Below are 24,723 nucleotides of genomic sequence, written 5' to 3'. Positions count from 1 at the left end.
CTAACCCCAAACGTTTGGTACTTAATACCAATTAGAATGCGCTAGAATTAAGACCAAATGCCTTTATCGTCATTATTTAAGGAGGCAAAAGAAGACTGAAGTTCAATCCAGTAGCTCTATGACTTTTAACCAGCCCAGCTCTGTAATGTGGAGGACTTTTGATAGGAATTGCTGTATTGTGATGGGTCCCAATGGTCGCAAGTTTGGGGTGGGAGGAACTTGCTCATTCAAGACCAATTTGTCCATAAAACTGGAAGAACCGCTCAAGATTCTTTAATAGGAAAGACAGTGAAATGCTGAGATTGACATAGTGGATATTTGTTTGAATATTAAGGGTTTTTTTCTTTACTTTTTTGGGATTGTATGAAAATGGTTCATATTATAAGGCGCAACATAAGGCCTAGAACTCTTAAAACCGGCAAATTCTTCAAGCCGACGTGATATTTTGCTCTCAGAAGGACGCGTATTCCTGAGCGAGCAGAATTTGTGTCGTGTTATTTTGTTGCGGGAGTCGCTGTTGGCAGAACATCATTGACTTAAGGCGCTGGCAGATGGAAACACGGCGGAGAAAAGGACGAGGGGGCAAAGGAGAATTGAAGGTCTCGCGCTCCGCTGTGTTGTGTTAATCGCTGCTCGGCAAAGCAAATAAACCTCCCGACGCTCAGTAAAAATCCTCCTTGTGCAGAGCAATAAGAGAGAGATATGTTTAATTTTATAACACTCAAAAACCGGGTCTTTCTTGTGCGTTATTTGCTGCTAAACGTGATGTTTTGGGCAACCCGACGCTCTCACCCAAAGGAGACGATGGTGGTTTGTGCGGTTGCGCCGTCAGCAGAATACGGAATTAACGGCGTGATTTCACTTCATCTCTTGTTCTGCGCAAGATTTAACTCGTGTTGAAGGAACAATCGGGAGCTTAATTTGGGAAGAGCTTTGGGAGGCTCTTTGGGAAGAGTTTAGTTCACTGAATTAAACAATCTTGGGCGGCGTCGCTTTTCAACTATAGGTTTTCCCAACGTTTTAAGCCCTCACTGCGCTGTTTGGTGACGTAGAATCCATCAGCATTTATGTTTTTGGACATTAAAATTCCCAACTACCGCCACACGTAAGGAACGCATATATTTTATAGCAATAAATGGGATTTCATTGCGTTTTTTGAAGCATTAATGCTCAATAGAGCGGTTGCTCAAAGGTAACGGTCAAACACATGATTTGGGGTCACTGCAAGGATATTGGTCTCTTAAAATCAAAATATACTGGTTTTAAGAACCCAACTAAAGAATGAATAAGCTCCATTAGATCCATTGAGACCAATGTCTTGGTGATCACCAGTAGTAGATGGCTGGAGATGATAGAAACAGCCTATATCTATTCTATATATATTAATATATCAATATTCCATCAGTCGTCAATGTGGGATGTGTGTCAGTAAATTGAGTCACAAAAGCAGCATTTGGACATCAAAGTATCGTATAATTAGGTTTTCTTCAATGTATTTGTAGTCCTTAAACTATGTATATGTTCAACAGTTTATTCTGTGCATGGGTGTGTTGCTACTGATTTAGTCTTGGATTAAATGATGAGGGGATTTTGGTGGGTGGAGAAGAGGAGGGGGAAATGAAACAGAAAAAGCCACCAAAACTAAACCCCAAACAAACCACCAACTAAATAATCATAATTAATGAAAAAAACCAATGAAAACTGAACAGGAAAACCCAACCAAACCACCAACCAAATAATAATATAATTAAATATTTTAAATAATTGAAATGAAATGAAATATAAGGCATGTTTTATAATAGCACTAATGAAATTTAAACCTTCACGTTAATCTGGACAGAACATCAGCAGTTTGCAAAGAGCCAAGCTTAAAATCCGTGAAGAAATGTTAAGCCCCGCTTAACGTTAAAGCTTCACCGTCGTCCTAAGTGATATTCCAATGTTAGGAGTGGACCGATAATTCTACAAGGTGCATTGAAGTGGACACAGAATGGCTGAGAAATGCTGAAATATAATATTAGATGCTACCACTATTTTGGGATATAATGAGCTAATAGTGAAATGGAATAATTTGGTGACAAAAGGAGGTGTCACTTTTAATATAATAGGGGATAAATGCAGGCAAGTTGTACTAAAATGTAGGAAATATTGTATTGGACGAAGCAAATATTTCTTATATATGATCCCTTTCTTTTTGATAAAGGAAGAAAACCACATTCAGAAATTACCTTGATTTAAAACAACTAAACTCAACCAAATTCCGACTCGATTTTCCTCCCTCTTTTGATTCCGAATCACAGCAGCTTTTAAACTATTTAATGTGAATTCATAAACCATAATAAAAATAGTGGAGAAAATGATAATAGTACTTGCCATGTTTATTTTGGGCTCCTAAAAATTGATCTGGAGATGATGAGCCGCGTTTCTCTTCCAGGAAGGGAAGCGATAAGATATATATACATATATATTGTTTTCTCTTGGGAATTAATCCTCAGTGTCATCACTTTGCCCTTTATCACGTGGGATTGTTGGGGTATAATGGTCGAATCTTGAAAAGAAATGCTTTGATTTATAATTTATTTGGGGTTATAAACTAATTTTGGGGGTTTGCTTGTACCTTCCAAGTCGTGTTGTGGAGGCTGCTGTGGCCAATGATAACCAATGGATTAATTTTAGCGGCATTGCTAGGCTGAGATTTACCAAAACCCAGAATTTACCACCCTGAAATTCCTGCTTAGTTGCTGACAAATTGAGGCAATTAAATCCTGAAGTATTAATTAATAACATATCATCATCTTAAATATCGGGCTGTTTCAGTTTGATGTCTGGTTTATACACAACGGTGTCGTTAGCGTCTTACGGGACAATGAGAAAGAATTCAAAGATATTTGCAAATAATTTAATGATATACATCATGGGCAGGATCTTGAAGCTGTTTTAGTGCAATTATCACTGGAATGTCTAATTATTATAATATATATTAAACAATCAGGGCTTTTCCCTGAGTGTAAAGCCAGTAACAATGAATTATTTCACACCTATATTTATCTTATAGAAGAACGAAGAGCTATTTCTTCGGAAATACTTGAGCTGAAATGTGTTATTTTCTTACCCACGAGCAGTCCCGGATAATTTGATAGTTAAATTTCAACCTCGATGTCACGTCGTTTGGGGTTAGTTGGGTGTAATACCTATAGTTCAGCGTGAACCGCGACTTAAATTGTTCACCCTCCATATCCCGAACACGACAACCTGCCTCTTGGAATCGCGTTTCTAGCGATGAAGTGGATATTAAGCATCATTTATAGCGAATAAAGAGAATTAAATGCGCGATTGGCAGGAGCTGCCGAGGAGGGACGCGGCTGCACCCTCGTCGCCGCCTTTTTCTACATTTCAGAGCTGTAAAAACTCTTTTTAAACTTAAAACAACACTTGAGAACAGGTGAAACGATGGTTCTTGTCATAGAATCCTTAAAGGAAGAAGTAGCCGCGTTGATTTTGTGGAGGTTCGCGTAACCGAGATGCAAAAATCTCAGCACGGAGACCCATTTTTACACCTTTTTAATGAAAAATGACCGTCGACTAAGTTGCCGTCTGTCTCATATTTCCTTGCGTGCCTGAAAATGTGGCTTCTTGCGTGAATTTGGGTCCCCTCAAGCAGCACAAACTCAAAGCGTTGAGGAAGCCGGCTCAAATCTTGATTTTTCACCCAGCAGCAGCATTTTTAGGTGCTGAAATACTTATTTAGCGACAGCTTAGTCATCTCTACAACTTAATTTGCTTAAGTAGGTTTCGCCAAGTTATTTTGGCTCGTTTTCCGTCTCATTTCGCTGACCAAGTTCTGAATAAGTGAATTCTTGGGGTATCAAAGTGCTATTTTGCCGGCGTTATTCTCCCAGTCCCAATTTTGGGTGAGCTACCATGAATACAAATGCGACAGATCTTGTTTTGCTTTGACGCCAACGTCTGGATGGGCGAAACCGCAGTGAAAAGTGAGCGTGAAACGTCGAACAAGTGTGGTGGGGTGAATTCTGGTTGTCACCTTTGGGGATTTCTGGAGGTTAAGTTGATTTTTCTAACTTGGAACAAGCTTGTGAGCAGCTTTGGGTTCCAATTTAACCTTTCTAATGATTTCTTGCCCTCAGGCACTTGAAATCCAGATGTGTTTATGGTTAATTAAACCATCTCGTTTGTCCTTGATGACCTCACGGACAAATAAAAAATCGCAGAATGGACTGGGTTGGAAAAGACCTCAGAGATCATCCAGTCCAAGCCTTGGTCCAACTCCAGTCCATTGACTAGATCATGGCACTAAGTGCCATGGCCAAGCTCAGTTTAAAAACCTCCAGGGCCGGTGAGTCCAGCACCTCCCTGGGCAGCCATTCCAATGCCTGACCACTCTCTCTGCAGAGAATTGCTTTCTAATCTCCAGCCTAAATTTAAGTTTAAGCCTTGTTGTCCTATTGTGAACTGCCTGGGAGAAGAGCCCAAGCCCCACCTGGCTAGAACTGCCCTTCAGGTAGTTCTAGAGAGTGCTGAGCTCAGCTCTAAGCCTCCTCTTCTCCAGACTAAACAAGCCCAGCTCCCTCAGCCTCTCCCCATAGGGCTTGTGTTCCAGTCCCTTCCCCAGTCTTGTTGCTCTTCTCTGCACCCGCTCCAGCACTTCAATCTCTTTCCTGAGCTGAGGGGCCCAGAACTGAACACAACACTCCAGGTGTGGCCTCCCCAATGCAGAGCACAGGGGAAGGATCACTGCCCTTGTCCTGCTGACCACGCTGGTTTGGATCCAGGACAGGATCCCATTGGCCTTCTTGGCCACCTGGGCACACTGGTGGCTCCTGTTGAGCTTCCTGTCCATGAGTCCCCCCAGGTCCCTTTCTGCCTGACTGCTCTCCAGCCACTCTGTGCCCAGCCTGGAGCGCTGCAGGGGTTGTTGTGGCCAAAGGGCAGCACCCGCCACTTGGCCTTGTTGAACTTCATCCCATTGGAATGGGCCCATTTTTCCAGTCTCTCCAGACCCCTCTGCAGAGCCCTCCTGCCTTCCAGCAGCTCCACACTCCCTCCCAGCTTGGTGTCAGCAGCAAATTTGGTCTCAATCCCCTCGTCTAAATCATGAATATATATGTTGAACAGGACCGGACCCAACCCTGACCCCTGGGGACACCACTAGTGCCTGGCCGCCAGCTGGATGCAGCCCCATTCACCAGCACTCTTTAGGTCGGTTGTGATGCCACCGGTGTCACTAGAGGAGAAAGCGATTTAAATGAGCTCGGTCAACGTTCAAGTTTCATCAGACACATCATCCAAGCAATTTAATTAAATTTATCTAGATTTATCCACCCTTGTTGGTCCCCGTGTGAGAAATATTCGATATATGTGCTCGTTTGGGACTTGATTGACACGCAAAAATTTGGGTTTCCAAATTTCTCTGCGGGCTGTGACTTATAGATGAGGAATACAGGGTTTACAGACTAAAATATATATTACTTCAACCTTCTTATTGTGTATTGACGGGCAGATATAATCTAGTGCTAATAGGGGATTGAAGTCTTGCCCATCTTTAATCTGAGCTGCTCCGTGAACCTTTAGGATGGAAACGGGAAGCGCGTTTTCTAGCCGTAAATGCACAAATGCTCTCAAAAAGCTTTCACTCCGCAGAGATGATAATGATTAGCATTTCTTATGCTGTTGTTTTCATGAAAAAGAAGAAAAGCCTGCGCAGATTTGAGGCAAATTGAACTTTTGTGCCTCGCATAATAGCCCCGCTTTAATTTGAATACGGTTCAGAATGAAGTGGCCGGATAGGAAGTTAAACACTATATAGAGGGGGAAAAGAAGTTAAGTGCATGTGTTTTAATACACAGGGAAAGATGAAGGTGTTTACCAGCGCTATCACAAAGGGCACAACAAAAAATCTGAGGAAGGAAAAGCAATTTAGTGGAGAGCAAGTCATTAAGTTGCTTAATTTTCTATAGAGCAATAAAACGCGGTAAAAGGAGGCGGTGGTTTTATTCTGAATCCCACCAGCGTCGCTGAGAACCAGCATTTGAGTGATAAACGTTGATTTTCATGGGTTTCTAATGGAATCCTAAGAGCTCACCTGGGCTGGACTCAGAACTAAATCTTGCACGCCGTCGGAAAATAACATTTTGGGCCGGATCAGAATGAATTGAGTATTTCAAATTGATTTTGTTCTCTTGTTTAGCTCGTTTAAAGCCAACTCAGACACCTTTGTATCACGACACACTTGACAATTGGGCCTCTTGATGTACAAGTTGAAGGGAACAATTCCAATAAGTAATTGAGCTTTAGATTGAGAAAAAATGAAGTGGTCAAGATCTAAGAGGATTTTACCCCAAATATTGGGAACTGGAGAGAAATACACTTGTTTCTGCTTATTTTGCACAGTTGCTTAGACTAGAAATAATTGATTTGAAGAGAAATGAAGATTTCCTTCAACTTCTTGGTTCTAGAAGCTATTTCGTAACATTTAGACCAGAACTAATGAGTTCAGTGTTTTGCTCGATGGAATTTTGTTTTATGGAAACCACTACACTCTACTGAAATGAATTTATATCCATTGCAATGTGTCTTTTTAATTACTGGGTTTTGAGATGACGAGTAAATATTTCTATTCTTTGGCCAAATTCTTCTGGAAAACGATTTATTTTGCTGTTTGAAACGTTTCTTTTGAATTTATAGTCGAACTTGTACAGTTTGATGCGTCGTCGTCCTTTGTTTCTGGATGTGGCTTCTGGGATTGGATTCGGGTTTTGCAGTTTGTTCTTTCAATACTTTTCAAATAGCGAACGTGCCTCTTTCTTCTGGATGGGCTGTGCTTATTGAGATAGACATAGACAAGCTGTAGGCAAATAACAACTACTAAGCGCTTCGTACCCCATTTTATATCGATGCTTATCGAGAGCAATATCTTGAAAGTGCATCTTTCTCCAGGATTGAATGGTTGTGTAGAAATGGTATTTTCTCACCATATTAATGGGCTACATTGGGGGTTACATCTGCAGTGGCAAAAATAAGCGTTCAGTCCTTTCTATGCCCTTGAAAAGTATGTTGGTAATAGAGGGAGGGGAGGGGGAACACTAATTGTGGCCAAACCTTATTAAAAGGATAAAAATAACAAGAAATTAATATAGTTATTGTCAAAGTAGAATAGTTGTAGCATACGTGTGAATTTGAATCAAAGCTCTTCTGCCACGGTGCCCGTTTATCTCCCAGTTCACCCTGGCAGGAAGAGCCCAACCCAACGCACTAGAGCCCAATTAAAAGAACCCAACCCACCCAATTAAAAGAACCCAACCCAATGCTCAAGAATCCAACACACGCAATTAAAAGAACCCAACCCAATGCTCAAGAATCCAACACACACAATTACAAGAACCCAACCCAGTGCTCAAGAATCCAACACACACAATTAAAAGGACCCAACCCAATGCTCAAGAATCCAACACACGCAATTACAAGAACCCAACCCAATGCTCAAGAATCCAACACACCCAATTAAAAGAACCCAACCCAATGCTCAAGAATCCAACACACGCAATTAAAAGGACCCAACCCAATGCTCGAGAATCCAACCCACGCAATTAAAAGAACCCGAAGCACTAGAATCCAACCCCCCCCAATTAAAAGGACCCAACCCAATTAAAAAAACCCGAAGCACTAGAACCTAACCCACCCAATAAAAAGGACCCAACCTAATGCTCAAGAACCCAACACACTCAACCAACAGAATCCAACCCACCCTATTAAAAGAACCCCAGCCATCTAGTTAAAATAACCCAACCCAATGTGCAAGAACCCAAGACATCTAATTAAAAGAACCCAACACACAGAATTACAAGAATCCAATGTGCAAGAGTCCAACCCAATGCTCCAGAACCCAGCACACCCAATTAAAAGAAGCCAATGTGCAAGAACCCAACTCACCCAATTAAAAGAAGCCAATGTGCAAGAACCCAGCACACCCAATTAAAAGAAGCCAGTGTGCAAGAACGCAATGCACCCAATTAAAAGAACCCAATCCAATGTGCTAGAACCCAGCAAACCCAATTAAAAGAACCCAACCTAAGGTGCCAGAGCCCAACGCACCCAATTAAAAAACCCCAACCCTGCACACAAGAACTCAACATACTTAAGTCAAAGAATCCAACCGAAGGTGTAAGAACGCAACTCAACCCAATTAAAAGAACTCAAGACATCCAATTAAAAGAACCCAACGCACAGAATTAAAAGAACCCAATGTACAAGATCCCAGCCCACCCAGTTTAAAGAACCCAATGTGCAAGAACCCAACCCACCTAATTAAAAGAACCCGGTGCTCAAGAACCCAAGCCAGTGCTCAAGAACTCAACACACCCAATTAAAAGAACCTGAGCCAACACTTTGGGAATAGGCACAAATCAGATCTAAACATAAATACGACAGAAAACGCAGCAATTCCAGAAGAAAAAGGCAAGTGGGAACAGACTGTGCTTTCTCATGTCCTGGCATTTCTCTCCAGGGTTACCCGATGGAGTAACTCTGGTGTAAATATCCTCGGAGGAGCAGAGACCCTGTGCACAATTGAGCAGCAGCTCGGTTAATGTTGCCTGGGGAAAGCAAAGACGCCACGTGGGTTTATAAAAGCAATAACGAGCCATTTCTTATCTGTATTTTAACCACCCGGATAATAACAGGCTATCCGTAGCAGCTCTCCTGGTTATTGCTGTGTTTAAGATGAATGGTTGTACAGTTCAGCATTTCTCCATCCTACATCTGTTCTGGACCACGTGCAAAATGCGCAGTCGTGTTTACGGGGCGGAAATCGTGTTTATTCGCAATAAGGGAGGGGACGTAAAAATCACATTGGAGCGCTGATATCAGCTCAGGAACAGACAAACGAGGCGGGGAAAGGCTCTAGGCCACGAGGAGAAGCACAAGCGTTATTAGAACGTTGTCTCCGAAATGTGATTTTTGTATTAAAATCAGTCGGAGCAAGTCAATTCCCCACCATAATCCTCCCCTTTGGGCCTGGAGTAGTTTTGACAAGATCCCCATCCTAATCCCCGGAGCGCCGTGTAATTTTACAAACTCCGACACAAGCGCTTATCCCAACCTCTGGGTTTTAACGTAGGTGCAAGTTAACCCCTTAATATTATTATATATATATATATCTATCTATATTTTCCATTAGTGGCTAACGGCTCATCCCGTTATGTAACTATTTCTAATCTTACTTAGTATAAAACAATAATAATATTCCATTCTTAGATACATCTTCTAGGCCACCGTGGGACTGCCCCAGTTTTATCTCCCAAGGCAGAGATATTGATTTGATGCTGGAATCAAATAACCCCAAGGCCGTTGCGTTGTGGTCGTCATGGCCACTAATGCTTTTTCTTGCTAAAACTCCTCCATTTGGAATTGCTAAAATTCCTCATTTTGGGGGTGGGAAGTGACTTGTGGCCCCTTGTTATTTGGTGGTTAATTCCATGAATTAATATGTGTATATAGATACACACACACATATGTATATTTAGATATATCTGCAGGTATTGTATTGGAAGATGAGCTTGTGGGAATACCAATTATAAAATAAAATATGAAGAAATAGATTATAAATAATTGAATTAAATGAAGAGGATCTTCTGGTTGGGAGACGCCATTGGGCAAACTCGTTGCTTTGGGTGAGAAATGATGATGTTTTAATAAAGGTAATTTCTAAGAATATGAAATGTTGAAGTGATTGAGAACGAAGGCGAAAAGGAAAAACCACTATAAGATGGTATTTGACTTATAGAAATTGCACCCAATTTCTCGATCTTCCTGCAAATTGATTTTCTTGTTGATAATTATTTTTAGTCTATTTATTCTCCTTACATCCTGTTACATTAATGGACGTAATTGTGAGTTTTCAGGAAGTATTAATTGAACACAATGGTCAAACTTGGCGTCATCTCATTGAGACATAATTTCTAGTTGCGTTGCTGCATGTTGGTTTAAGTGTGTGGCTTGTTCTACTAAATGTAAATATATTAATTTTTTGCCAACATTAATGTTATTTTTATTGGTGCATAAGATAATTCTGTAAAGATATTTAAAACCTAAAATATAAATTATTATATATATGGGCTATGTATAATTATATTCATAGACTCCATGACCTTAAAGTCTTTTCCAAATGATCCTATGATGTTTAAGTCATGTGGATATTCAGCTTTTTCTAATTTCCTCTAATCTTGATGAATTTCTTGCGTAAATCCCCAAATATTGTACTGAGAGGAAATCAATGGAGGCGAAGCCAAATCTTTCTATGGACGGACCTGAAAATTAATTGTTGAAATAAGAATCAGTGCTCATTACAATGCTGATAAAACACAGCGGAGAAATTGGGAGCTTGTCGGGTTTTTCTAACGACCTCGACATAATTGCCGCTATTTGCACAATTTCATATTTCACTGAGCTTCAAGCTTATTAATTTGGAAGGTTAAAACCAAACAAAACCTGCTCTCTATTTGCCCTAATCCTGATTTATCCCTCGGGTCAGTCGTTCTTGTTGCTCTTGTCCGTGTTTATCAGTTAATTACAATTTATACTCATTATTACTTCAAAAAAAATGGCATTTAGTAGTAGAATTGTGACTAATTTGAAGTGGGAAAGAAATGATGGCGTTTGGGCAACAATACCTCAAAAATAATGTCTATATGTATATTTGTGTGTGGGGAATCTCCTCCTATTTCTATACTTATTATATAATAACAGAATAAACTTCATCGGATTTGCTATCCAAAGGGGATATTGATATATTGATGTATTATTAATATCATTAAACTTCAGATGCTGTTGATATCACGGGACGTGAAATTTCTAGAATACATCGCAAAATAGTCGCAAATATTTACCAGTGCGGACACCAAATGTCCTTTTCTGACTATTTGTCTTCCCTGCGATGACCAAGAAGGTGCCAAACAAAACGACTTGGTCTCTTCCATCTCATTTATCCCGTGGATCAATCGATATCAAGAATCCACGTTGCGTTTCCATTCAAACTTGGGCTATTTTGCTCCCAATTGTATCACAGCGGAGCATCAACCTTTAGGATGTTTTTTAGTGTTTTCTTAGGTCATTTTGAAGTTTTCCAGATTAAAACATGGAAGAGCAGAGATCAGCTAGAGAAACGTGTATCCCACCAGGCACTCCGCTCGCCTGCGTCAAACTCAACGGGGATTTTCAAGCCTATTTGTAAGAGCTCAAGCACCTTCTCACTGTTGCAAACAACGCTGAATGATTTATTTGGGTGGAAAACACGCGATATCTTGACTTTCCTAAAGACGCTTTTGTTTCTCAGCCATCCGTCCTGCTTTTCATGAGCGCTTTTCTCTTCCCAAAGCCCAGTAATTGGAGGAATCTCCATTTTCAACAGGAATATTGTTACTCGAGTTGAAGCATCTTTATGAAATTCAATGGTTTTTGCTTTGGCCAAATAATTTGCCTGGCTGATCATTTTTGAATGTTCTGCCTCCAGATTGAATCTAAACCTCAAGATTAATGGAAACTTTAGGGGCCGGATTTAGTCCTTTCTCTAGGCTGAGGTTAATCCCCTGCCCTCCGTTTGATCCTAACAAGGCAAACACCCGCGGAAAAGCACCACACGCTCGCGTTTGATCGCGTCCGACCCAACCGGAGGGTCAAACGGGGTATTTAAATCTATAAATCTATTTTGGAAGAAAGGTTTTGATCCCAAGACGAGCAGGAAAAGGGCTTTTTGGTGTTCGATACGTCGGAAGAAACTCTTCGCCCCTCTAACCTTTGTAAAGCTGCTGAGGTCGGAGAATTTCGCGACGCTGCGTGGAAAATAGGCGGAGCTGGAAGGCGGGTTTTTAATGGTCAAGTTTAATTAAAGGCGCTAATAAACTCCCAGTGCGTTGGGGAGAGAACCCCCGACTTGTGACTTGGCCATTGGGATGTTTTGATGTTATTTTGTTCTGTTTATTTGCACGTCTCTTCATGACTTGGGAGGTGGGAATTAGCTCGGCGGCGCTCCAGACATCCCAACTATTATCACAACTGACAGCGAGGATGAAATAGATATCGCAATAATGATCCTTGGACGGCAAATCGGATCAAACACAACTACTTGGAACCAGCAAGAGTGGATTTATCACACTGGAAACAAACTCCCTGCAAAGCCGGCGACGAATAATCCCAATTTTCCGCGCATACGTACTTCACAAAGGGTTAATGAATCGTTAACATCTCTTTAATGACTAGTTAATCAGCTCTTAGGCTAGTGGAGGATTCTTGATGCTGAGTTTTCTTTCGTTAATCATTCGCTACGTGTTGTTCGTATTGGAGTAGATGCCTGGAGGGTGTTATCAATGCTCCACCTCATTGTTGTATCGCTTCAAGAAAAGTTGGACCAAAACACAATCAGATTCTCCATCCAAATTCTCCTTCTTGGTTGTTTCCCCCAATTCAACAGCATTTTTCTCCCATCTATTTTGCATCATTTTCGACTTTGAAATGCGTGTATATTCCTTACGACGTTTTTCCACAGCGCTTTATAAGTATTTTTAACACCCAATCACTTCGGGATGCTGTTTGTTACTTTGGAGCTTGGTTGCGCATTGATTTTCAATTAGATTTATGTATTCTCAGGCGCGCTTTGCGTAGCAAAGTCTCTTTGTTTCTGCTCACCTGGTTTCCGGCGTTATTCCCAATCAAAGTTATGCTTGAATCTAAATATTAAGTCTAAATATTAGAATGTTTTCATCTTAGATGCATTGCTTAATTTCCAATGTTTGTCACTTGGCAGTGCTGTAAATTGTAGAGCGGAGGGTGGGATTTTGGGGCAAAAAAGCAACATTTTGGTCGTCTTGGGACCCGATCACTAAGAGACTTCGTACTCATGGTGCCTTTTAATATGTGCCTTATATAATTTAAATAATGTAAGTATCATATCCTAATATAACAGTCTTGAAAAGCACGTTAATAATATCATTAGATGCGTCTATCTCTTGTTAATTGTTAACTGGGAGCAGAAGATCCGCTCTGAAAATGTGTGAGGTTCCAATTCAATCCAGAAATTAAAATACTATGGGGAAAAAAAAAGCCATTTTTTCTGGCTTATCTGAATTCCCAAAGTAAAATTACAGGGAAAAGAAATGAATAAATAATCGCAGGTTCTAGTTCTTCGGTTTATCTGGTTCCAGCTTAACTCATCAAATAACTGCTCGGTCTGGGTCGTAAGCTGCTTTTCTCAATTTTTGTAGCAAAAAATATTGACTCCAGAAGCTTGAGGGGCTTCCATTTCTACATGGAAATAAGTTTCTATTTTATGTCTTTTTAGCATCTCATTCTTAAGTTTTATTCTGTTGAGTTTAATCATGTTTCACTGCCACGTTTCTGCGCAAAATCTCCCTGTTCTAAGGGAGGAAAGTTAATTAATCCAGGTACTCGCTTCAGTAATTGCTAAATATAAGTCTTCTTTAAAATCTAGGTTGAAATTATATTCCTAGTAATATTTGAAACATACGGAATCACAGAATGGACTGGGTTGGAAAAGACCTCAGAGATCATCGAGTCCAAGCCTTGGTCCAACTCCAGTCCATTGACTAGATCATGGCACTAAGTGCCATGGCCAAGCTCAGTTTAAAAACCTCCAGGGCCGGTGAGTCCAGCACCTCCCTGGGCAGCCATTCCAATGCCTGACCACTCTCTCTGCAGAGAATTGCTTTCTAATCCCCAGCCTAAATTTAAGCCCATGCCCCCTTGTCCTATTGCTGACTGCCTGGGAGAAGAGACCAAGCCCCACCTGGCTAGAACTGCCCTTCAGGTAGTTCTAGAGAGTGCTGAGCTCAGCTCTAAGCCTCCTCTTCTCCAGACTAAACAAGCCCAGCTCCCTCAGCCTCTCCCCATAGGGCTTGTGTTCCAGTCCCTTCCCCAGTCTTGTTGCTCTTCTCTGCACCCGCTCCAGCACTTCAATCTCTTTCCTGAGCTGAGGGGCCCAGAACTGAACACAACACTCCAGGTGTGGCCTCCCCAATGCAGAGCACAGGGGAAGGATCACTGCCCTTGTCCTGCTGACCACGCTGGTTTGGATCCAGGACAGGATCCCATTGGCCTTCTTGGCCACCTGGGCACACTGGTGGCTCCTGTTGAGCTTCCTGTCCATGAGTCCCCCCAGGTCCCTTTCTGCCTGACTGCTCTCCAGCCACTCTGTGCCCAGCCTGGAGCGCTGCAGGGGTTGTTGTGGCCAAAGGGCAGCACCCGTCACTTGGCCTTGTTGAACTTCATCCCATTGGAATGGGCCCATTTTTCCAGTCTCTCCAGACCCCTCTGCAGAGCCCTCCTGCCTTCCAGCAGCTCCACACTCCCTCCCAACTTGGTGTCAAATTTGCTGACGATGGTCTCAATCCCCTCATCTAAATCATCAATGAAGATGTTGAACAGGACCGGACCCAACCCTGACCCCTGGGGACACCACTAGTGCCTGGCCGCCAGCTGGATGCAGCCCCATTCACCAGCACTCTCTGGGCCCGGCCCTCCAGCCAGTTCTTAACCCAGCAGAGAGTGCACTTGCCCAAGCCATGGGCTCCCAGCTTTTGCAGGAGTATATGATGGGAGACAGTGGCAAAGGCTTTGCTGAAGTCCAGATAGACCACATCCACGGCTTTCCCCTCATCCACCAGGTGAGTCACCTGATCATAAAAGGAGATCAGGTTGGTCAGACAGGACCTGCCTCTCCTAAACCCATGCTGGCTGGGGCTGATCCCTTGTCTACTGATTATTCGCAGTCAAATGACAATTTTAAGCCGTTCTGAAATATTTTTTTAGTCAAGATCTTTGAGGAGTCATTTCATGAGGGTGACATTAGAAATACACCGTTTTATTTTGTCTAATGCATGGGCGATAAATTATTATTTACTGAGAGTCAGTTTTGATATGGAACGGAAAGGGCATGGATGTGTTACATACATCACTGTGTGCCAGGAAAAACATCCCTGCATCCCGATGTTGGAAAAGCCTCAGCCCTTGAGTCCAGTGAATGTCTCAAATGTGATAACTCAAGTTCAGCACAATTTGACATCTTCATAACATTAGGACTTGATAAATTCTATTAAAATTACGAGGCAAAGTAAGCGCTGGGCCCTTAGCCAGACGCTCATTCACTGTTCGACTCTGTTAGCAAATGTCTTTCCTTAGAAGATCTAATTTCCCTTCTACTTCATAGTCCTATCATTCCAAATTAAATTGTTCCGACTTATATTTTTCATCCCTCAGCTTGTAAAAAGGCCTCTGGTGATTTGCAGGATCCAGGAGCCCCTAAATCATCGTTGAACAGAGAAGAACTCGGCGCTCCCAGCGCGCAAAGCTCCGCTAGGCCTCAAAATATCTATTTAATAACTACAAGCTGACAGAAAATATCAGCGTTCTTTCAGTGTTGCATGAAATTATTTGGTACTTGAGTGGAGAGGGTCGGTAGGATGGTGTTTTAGGATAAAATGAGTTTTTGGTGTGAAATTTAAATGGTGGAAATTGTTAGAAACCTTGTAAATTTTGAGAAGGCCCAACTTGCTTTTTCGGTTGTTCTGGGTAAAACGACATTGAGAATCAACCGCTTTGTGTTGTATTTGGAAACTATGATTAATATCTGTGTTTTCGCAGTAACTTTGTTCACATTCTGCCTGTGGAACACGACATCTGTGTTTGCTCTGGGAAGTAAATCCATTTGTTGGGCTTGTCAGAGGCGGTGAAGGAGAAACAGTGAATTAGGGCGTCGAGGGAGCGCGTCTGTGAACGGGAGCAAAGGAAAAGCAGGGGGCGGAAAAGGCCTCTCTGAGGTTTTGGGCTTGGCAGCTGAAATTCCGCATTCTGCACCAAACACAATAGGGAGTGATTTGTGAATATATTTTTAATGTAAAAAATAGAGTGATTTTTGCCCATCGTGGACACGGACACAAAATCCCGAGCTGGATGTGGCTGGGGATCCGATCTGTTGTCTGTTCAGTTCATATATCAAATATTTAAACCATTCCAGGTGCTTTAAATTGTTCTTTTGGATCCTCCTCTTTTTTTGTCGGAGTCGATTTTGATTTTTGCCTTTAGCGGAGATTTGTTGGAAAAGTAACTTGATGACAAGGGGGAGTTTGATTGATTAGCTTGGAAGAGTCATTAATGTTAAGGAATAAGCTTTTTTAAGAAAAAAAGTGAGTTAAATATAATGCTAAGGGTTAGAAAAATCATTATATAATTAAAAAACCTGATTATATATGGAGGCAAACAACTGAAAACCCAAGTCTGGTGTGTTCACGGCCCTAATCCATCCTCGATCAGCTAAAAATGCCCCAGGGCCAGACGGTAAATTCGGCCTCGTTCAACGTGTAGGCAAAGAGAGAGAAAATAATCGTAACGCTTTAAAACGAATGCCCACATTTGAACACGTCCTGCTGAACTTCCAGCGCCGAGGGTGCATTTCAGTGGTTTACAGCAAATAAACTGGCTGTGGAACAAGAAAGCCGAGTTTAGTGTGTTGCTCCAGATATTCTGCCGCCTTTATTGCTGCCAAGTATTAATCACTGCGGTGACTTGAGGGAGACTATAGAGGGATTTAAATGAAGCTGGTTGGAGTTATACGATATATCTAACAAGAATATTTCAATGAAACCCCAACATTCTCTAAATATTGACTGGAAATAACTAAACCCTTGGTGAAGGGAGCACGTAATATATCGTGCCGTATATTGACTACATAACGTAATATTTTAGCTTTATCTTGCAGGGGAGAATTAGCTGAGTCTTCTCAAGTTTGTTGTGAAGTCGGCTGAAAATTATCAGGAAATAATTTCTAAGGTGAAGATCTTAGACATTAGAAGCTGATGCAACTTGCTATTGTTTTTCAGTTATAAGCGTATTTTCTGAGCGACGAACCGGGCAATGACACAGCTATTGGAACTGGCATTAGAACGACATAACCCCATTGCTTGTCTGTCTTAAACCTGTGGCCGTGTTGCATTTTCATAGGAGAAGAGCATTTCCAGTTTGAAAAGAGACTCTTGGAAGTCGGGGGGTACGATGATGTTTATTCATCATGTGAATGTTGCTTTTCCATATACCTTCTGGGTTTTTAAGATGAAAATCAAGGCTGCAAAATAGGGATGAAAATGCAAAGAAAACTCGGTTGGCAGGTAAAATGGAACAGAAAACCGTGGCAAGTTTTACTGGTGCTTAAAGTCACCGGAGAAGCTTGTGGTGTCCCACAAGCTCTTGGGTTTTGCAACAGCTTAAAGTGAAGGTGGCGAATGTAAAATGTTGTGTCATCTTGTTTTCTTGCTCTGATTTATTTGCACTTAACGTCCTTTTTGATGTTAGAAAGGTGGTTTTTAAACAGCTCCGTCCAAAACGCTGCTGTTGTCGCTCCGGGAGGGAAAGACGGCGCCTGATATTCACCTGTTATATGATTTTTCTCCTCCAAATTGACATTTGAGGTCAAGTACAAGGCTGGAGGATTCAACCAGCGCAGAACTCGCTGCATTTTAATGCACTTTATGGTGATGTTATTGCTTTTATTATTATATTTGTTTCTTACGGCAGAGAGCTCAACCCCATCAGAAAAGACCCTTTTCTAGGCAGTTTTGTTGGCGCTACGGGCAAGAAAATGGCCCGTGATTCCATCAGCATCCCGGGCAAGTCAGGAGCACTGAAGTCATTGAGAACATGTATATAAATATATACAAAAAATAAGATAAAATTAGGCTTCTTGCATACAAGAGTTTGAAGAGTAACCAATGGGTGCCTGGACAGTTTTGATCTGAGATGGATTTTGTGTGACCGAGGCCACGATATGATGTAGCACGTCACGTTTTTTGGCTGGATCCCACCCCGGAAATAGGTTTATGGGTCACTCCGGTTTGCTAAACCGCTTTATGGACTCAAATGTAAAGCCTGAGGTTAGTCCTTACCCAATCCCTATGGAAGCAATGGGCAGAGAATGCTCCATTCACAGCCCCGTGCCAATGGAAGATAAAATACGTGTGGAAACCAGGGATAAATTGGAGAATAAAATGAAGGGATAAAACCAGGCATAAACTGTAGAATAAAATGAAGAAATTATGGGCAAATACCATCCAAATTTGTGCAGATTCTGGCTATTTTCTCTCCCCAACCCCAACTTAGGAGTATTTTGATGCTGTAGCGCTACCCTTCTCACCTCCCTATCCTTGCGCTTTGATAAATTCCAACTTGATATGCAGTACCTTGTGCCTACGCCGCGGCGAACGGGTCCCGCGTGTGTGTTTGTGAGCAGTAACGGCAACGACGGAGCCGTAACAACCTGGGAATTGCCGTAACTCAAGCGCCGCCGCCGCTAAACGGCCACTTACCCACAACGCCGGCCGCTGATTGAGGGTCGTCCGCTAACGCTCGATGAAACGCCGCTGGCGCCCGCGTTTCTCACGCCGGGATTTGCCGCTGTTCTCCCAGTTTAACAACCAACGGAGAGGTCGCTGCGCTCGGTTAATTCGTTTATTGCGCCGTATTTCAGGGTCGTCTCTTAAAAAGATACGTCGCGCAATTCAAATGTTTCGCTGGTTTATTAGTGAATCTGTCAGACCCTAATTGCTCCCTGGTTTTAGTTGCTTTTCTGAGGAAGCCACTGATTTCTTGGGGGCGAGGGCAAGAGTAATTCTGTTAGTTTTAATGATTAGGAAAAGGAGGTGGAAAAGCACATTTAAATAGATCTATAAATAAATGCCATGCGCTTATGAGGAAGTTATAATTTTGGAACAGTATTGCTGCTTAGACCAGTAAAACAATTATAACATGATTCTTGTGTGTTCAACAATCCCATAATTTAACATCCCATTTAATGTCTCATTTAAGTCTCCTGTTATTTCCGATGCGTGGTTTGCTGCGTGACTTTGGCCTTGGTGGACGGGCACCATAGTATCACGCGGAATTTGTCAGAACCGCTTTTCTGGTTGATTTGTGGTCTATTTTCTCTTGAGTTTTTGCCGTCGGGTTCAATATCTTGTGGGTGGGATAAGAGGAGAGGAGTTGGGTGTTTGAAGCCAAGAGCTATGGGGTCAAATGTTGAGCTGTTTCACATCTCGTGGGTTTACAAAGTCTAAATGTCCCGTTGGTTTTATCTTTATTAACCATGTAAGATAATACCTAATGACTCTGAAGATCTCCAAGGTGGTTCTGAAGGACTTTAAATGAGGCAAGTCACAAAAATACCGTCTTCCATTTGTAGATTGTTATATCAAGAGTTGGCTGGTCCTCTGGGGGCATCTTTGTGCTGTGCGTTGTGGAAACCAAGTCACTGCTCCAAGTGCAAGGCTTGAATGTAGAAGTGTAGAGACATGACATGTTGAGATGTAGGATGTAGAGATGTGAGTCATGGGGCGTAGAGATGTGAGACGTAGAATGTAGAAACGTGAGACGTAGGATGTTGAGACGTGGGGACGTGGAGACGTAGGTCGTGGGGACATAGGACACGAGGTTGGAAGGGACCACAAACGGAATGGACTATATGACACTTGACCCAGCGAACTCTCAGCACACAAATGGGAGTACCTGTGTTTTTTTTAATGGTTTGAATTCGGGATTTTGACATCTGGCCCTTTTTAGACTCTTCAGCGAGACAAAAAGTCCTGTTTTGTTCTTGCTTTTTTCCTGTTTGAGGAGCAGATTTGCAGGTTTTCTCGGCCTGGCTGTGAGCCACGAGCGCTGGCGAGGAGACCAAGAGATTTACACCCTCGGATTTGTGTATTAACAAGGACAAAAGCAGTAGGTGGGCTCTTCGGCGGATGCTAAAAATTTAGGATAATCTTTCATTTCCCCACACAGGTGTGTTGTGAACGCTACTGTGAGCGGCGGGGAGTTACACGCCGAGAAATTCAGTATATCACGTCGGCTCGTTAATAAATATGAGCGCGTTTGTTGCTTTGAAGATCTGCTGTGCCTTGTATTTGAGGGATCAGCAAATAGTTTTAAGCTGAAATTGTGAGACAGGAGAGCTAAATCCAACCCATGGGGGCTGTAGGCGTGGAGCTCTGGAGATAATGTGCACGTAGCTATTAAGAGGTTATAATTTCAAGCCGTGACCTTGAGGAATGACAGATTCAGTTCGCATGAAATGCTGAAAAATCGGTAAAAGGATAAGAAACGATATCTTGAGGGTTGTACTTGAACGACTCACTTTAAATAGAGATTTTGGTTGTTCTCAGTGCGTGCGGGGTGCTCGGGAACAGCAGTTTTGTGCCGGCGCTTTGAATCGGAGAAGATCTGCGAAGATTAAGCAGAACTGACCATGAAGGCGTGGAATCCGTGATGAAAATCCCCCTCCAGCACAAATACGATGGAAAAAATAGATGGTTTCCACGCGTTGCGCCGAGCGCGGCCAGCAAGCGAGCCGCAGAAAAGGTGACAAGTAAATTAGATTTTAAAATTCTTGTTGTTTTGATAATCCGAGCTGACATTGGGAACGCAGGCCCCAGAAAAGTCTTTTTCACAATAATAAGTTCATTTATTTCCTGTGATAGGTAAGAGGCATCAAAGGGCAGGTCCTGGCTCTGTCTTTGTTCAGCTTGCCTTGGCGGAATTAGATCGCTGCCAGAAATCGGCACATCGGGCTTGCGCACAGCCCAAGTGTTTGAGCCTAAATGCTGCCTTAAATCCTCCCTTATATATCTATTTATACATTATATCTGTTTATACAGTTTTGGGAGCCTCACCTCAGGGGTCAAAACGGTGGTACCAGGGGCACAGGAATCACCTCAGGGCTCCAAATGGCGGCAGCGGAATCACCTCAGGGCTCCAGATGGCAGCGCCGGAATCACCTCAGGGCTCCAAATGGCGGCAGCGGAATCCCCTCAGGGCTCCATATGGCAGCACCGGAATCACCTTAGGGCTCCAAATGGCAGCACCAGGGGCACCAGAATCACCTCAGGGCTCAAAATGGCGGCACCAGAATCACCTCAGGGCTCAAAATGGCGGCACCAGAATCACCTCAGGGCTCAAAATGGCGGCACCAGAATCACCTCAGGGCTCCAAATGGTGGTACCAGGGGCACCAGAATCACCTCAGGGCTCCAAATGGTGGTACCAGGGGCACCAGAATCACCTCAGGGCTCAAAATGGCGGCACCAGGGGCACCAGAATCACCTCAGGGCCCAAAATGGTGGCACCAGAATCACCTCAGGGCTCCAAATGGCGGCACCAGAACCACCTCAGGGCTCCAAATGGTGGCCCTACAAGTGCTGAGAATGGCGGCACTGGAATCACTTCAGATCTCAAAATGGTGGCCCTAGGGGCGCCAGAATCACCTCAGGGCTTGAAATGGCGGCCCTGGGGGCACCAGAATCACCTCAGGGCTCAAAACGGTGGCCAGAGGGGTAGCGGGATCACCTCACACCAAGAAAGGCCTTGAGGACTTACCCGCAAGAACATCAAAACTCATTTCCCAGCATGATAACTGAACGCTAAACACAAGTTGCAGAAATAATTGTCTGGCCCGTAAAACGCGTAGGCTGGAAAAGCTCATCGCAGTTTGGTTCTCCTGAAACTAGGCCAAATGCTTTGTTTGGCTCGGAGTTTGGGATAAATGTGGCTGGAAGCATCTAAGCTGCTTTTCCTCTGCTGGCACAAAGCGGGATGAGTCACATCTCAATCCAAAATCCATGAGACGTGTGCCAAGAGGACAGCAAAAAACCCCATGTTATGCAGATTTGTACTTCTGACACTTGTTCAATGGATTTTAAGCATAATAGCGTCTGTTTAAAGTCTTCCTTTATTATCTTTTTAGAGTATCTGGTGATGGTGGTCCTTAAGTTTTCTTTACAGGAGCACAAACACACTTGTGTAATAATTAATTCTATAATAATTAAAATAATAGTGTACACAATAGTGTACTTTGGTTGATCCAGAGCTATTTGGACCTCGCCACCGCGTCGTAAATAATTTCTTGGATCTCAATCCAAATTTTAACGCCAAGCCCACGTCGATCTTTATCTCCTACAGGTAAGGTCATAGACCAGAGTCATCTGTGTTGAAATCCAACTTCATAAATCAAACTTCCAGACTGGAAATCATAAATCAACAATCACAAATCATTGAGTATTCCCCATTTCACGGTGGTTTTGGACGTGACGTGATCTACCAGAAGCGACCGCGTCTGTGCGTTGAATTCAAGGGGGAGGTTTGCCCGGATTTATAGTGGTCACGAGCTCTTAATTGGTGAATTGATGAATCCCATCTGGGAAGACTTGGGAGATGGGGGCTCTAATTTAGGCAGAGAGGCCGAACGCTTGTGCATTAACACTGTTAATGTATTTTTAGCTTGGCCATGTGAATTTGATGAAAAAGGAGTGCTAATCAGAAGAAACCATCCCTGGTTTCCCATATATACCGTTCCAGTAGTTGAAGCAAAGAGAGCGACTGGAGACGAGGCCCGTAGAGAAAATTAGCGGCTCCTCGCAAAGATTTTGTGTTTCCTGGCTGTTAATTATTATTACTTGAAATTATTTGAGCAGGTTGAATTATTTCCAATATGAGCCACAACTTGAGGAGCGCTGGAGCTTTGTGTTGAAAATAAGTAATAAGAAATAGGCTTCTGATGACTTGATTCTTCGTCTGCTTTTGAAACATGGGGCTGGTTCCATCCTTGGCTTGTCAGACAATGGGGCACCTTCCTCTTCATCACTTTGCACCGAGGTGCCTTTGCTGGCAGATTGGTTTAAATTGCATCTATATGAACCTTAACTGCTTAAAGTTCATATATAAAACATACAAAGGCCTAAAGTATCTTAATAATATTTTATTGTGCTATTTAACCCCTTCCCTTTTGTGTCCTTGTCTGATGGGCGGTACGAGGAGTTTCTTCTCAATCAGAAATGTGTCCAGCTCTTCATCAGTTCTATCTCCTCGGAGACGTGCGGCCTCTAGTCCCGTAAGATGGGGTTTACAGTTAAGCTCGGTTTTATTTAGCTCCCGTTTCTATGAGCTCACCCGAACGCCACATCCACGCTTGAATTATTTGGTGGAGCCCGTAGGTTTTGTGTTCCGCCACTTGTGCGAATTACTCGCCGTAAATCTTTTCAGCCTTGCAAACAGGAGCTGGGAAAGAAACACGAATATAGAGTAAATAAAGTATCGCAGCTCTTTGGAAACCAGCCTGTGGAAGAGAGAATTAAAGAGAAGTTTCTGAAATATTTACATTTTGAGCTTCACTCATCCATGCTCGTTTTCTTTCTTATTTTCTGAAGCAAGCAGAAGGAAATCACTATTTTCATTACCTTGGTTTCTCGCCCTTCAGCTATTATGTGAATTGAAAAATATAAAAGGTCTTGTCTTGATGTTAAGTAACCTTGCAGACTTTAATTTGAAACAAATAAAGCATTTAAAGCAGTTCTTCTCCTGGGGATTTTACTGAGCGCTACTAAATTGCTGAATATTTAATAGCCCGATGTGTTCCAGGCCCTGCGGCCTGTCCCCCAAATGATAAGCCTTGTTATTAAGTGAACTTTAATTGCTTAATAATTGGGTCTTCGGGAAGGGAAGATGGGGATCCCGATAGGCTGCCGAGTAAATCAGAGTTGGGTCCGGCTTACAATTAAGCTTCCTAAGGAGCTTTGGGAAGACCAAGGGATAGTTTGAAAATCTTGTCTATTAGGAGAGATAAACCAGTTTTAAACACAGCCCTAGACAAAGGTAATTAGTGTCTTTTTCACCCCCTCTGTTTTTTTTGCAGCATCTTGATCTGTTCTGCGTGAATTTTATGATGTTTTCTTTAAACTCTTAAAGAAAAAGTGTTGGGATACATGCGGAAAGGGGCAAAGCATGAGCAAGCCCATCCTTTTAGTCATGTTTTTTACAGTAAATTATTAGATTTGTGTCTTTCCTCCTAGGAAAATCTGCACTTTTCAACAGCTTTCCATCACTGTACATACTGTGTTTATCTTAATATTTTATTTTACTTCTTTTTAATTAAAGTGTTGGACGCTTCTAATTTTCCAGCTTACAGTTTGGAGATGCTCTGGGACACAGGAGCGACGTGTTTAAGGAGGAGAACTGAGACTAGAGATGGGTGGTCAAAATATCCCCAGAAAATGAGGGTTTGAATCAGGAAATGATCCTGGGGCTCCCGCTCAAATGCATTTTTCAATACATGATTGTTCCCCAGTGCATCACTTTTGCTGAACGTTTGGTGGTATTTTAATGGGTCATTTCTAGGGGATTGTCCAGGGCTAGAGCCAAATAGGGTCCCCAAAATACGTCCCCACCATCTCCACAAGGGACCTATGAGAGGGACTTTTGACAAGGACGTGTAGTGATGGGACAAGGGGTGATGGCTTTAAACTGAGAAGAGATTTGGATGAGATCTAAGGAAGAAATTCTTCCGAATGGGGATGGCGAGGCCCTGGAGAAGTTGTAGATGCCCCAGTGCTGGAGATGTGCCAGGCCGGATTGGACGAGGTGGGCAACCTGGTCTAGTTGAAGATGTCCCTGCCCATGGCCAGGGGTTGGAGTAGATGCATTTTAAGGTCCCTTCCAACTCAACCTGTGTTGTTATTCTATGATTCTTGTTCTTGTGGGTTTTTCTCTAGCACGTGAAGGACCTGGGCCTCATGGTTTTGCACCGAGTGAGGTCGGGGCATCTGGGCATTGCGCGGTTCAAGCTCCAGCCTCTTCTCTCCTGCCCTCATGAGTCAAATGTTTCACGGAA

General features: G+C 42.7%; 1 protein-coding gene across 13 annotated transcripts in view; it reads left to right on the top strand.

The window, feature by feature from the left end:
* LOC102097274 (netrin receptor DCC) overlaps nucleotides 1–24,723 on the top strand; it is a 412,480-nt gene that overhangs the window by 215,962 nt on the left and 171,795 nt on the right. The window lies entirely within an intron of this gene.

The sequence above is a fragment of the Columba livia genome, chromosome W (assembly GCF_036013475.1).
Source record: "Columba livia isolate bColLiv1 breed racing homer chromosome W, bColLiv1.pat.W.v2, whole genome shotgun sequence".
Classification (NCBI taxonomy): domain Eukaryota; kingdom Metazoa; phylum Chordata; class Aves; order Columbiformes; family Columbidae; genus Columba; species Columba livia.
The sequence above is the reverse complement of the archived record's forward strand: the minus strand, read 5'-3'. Positions and strand labels throughout refer to the sequence as shown.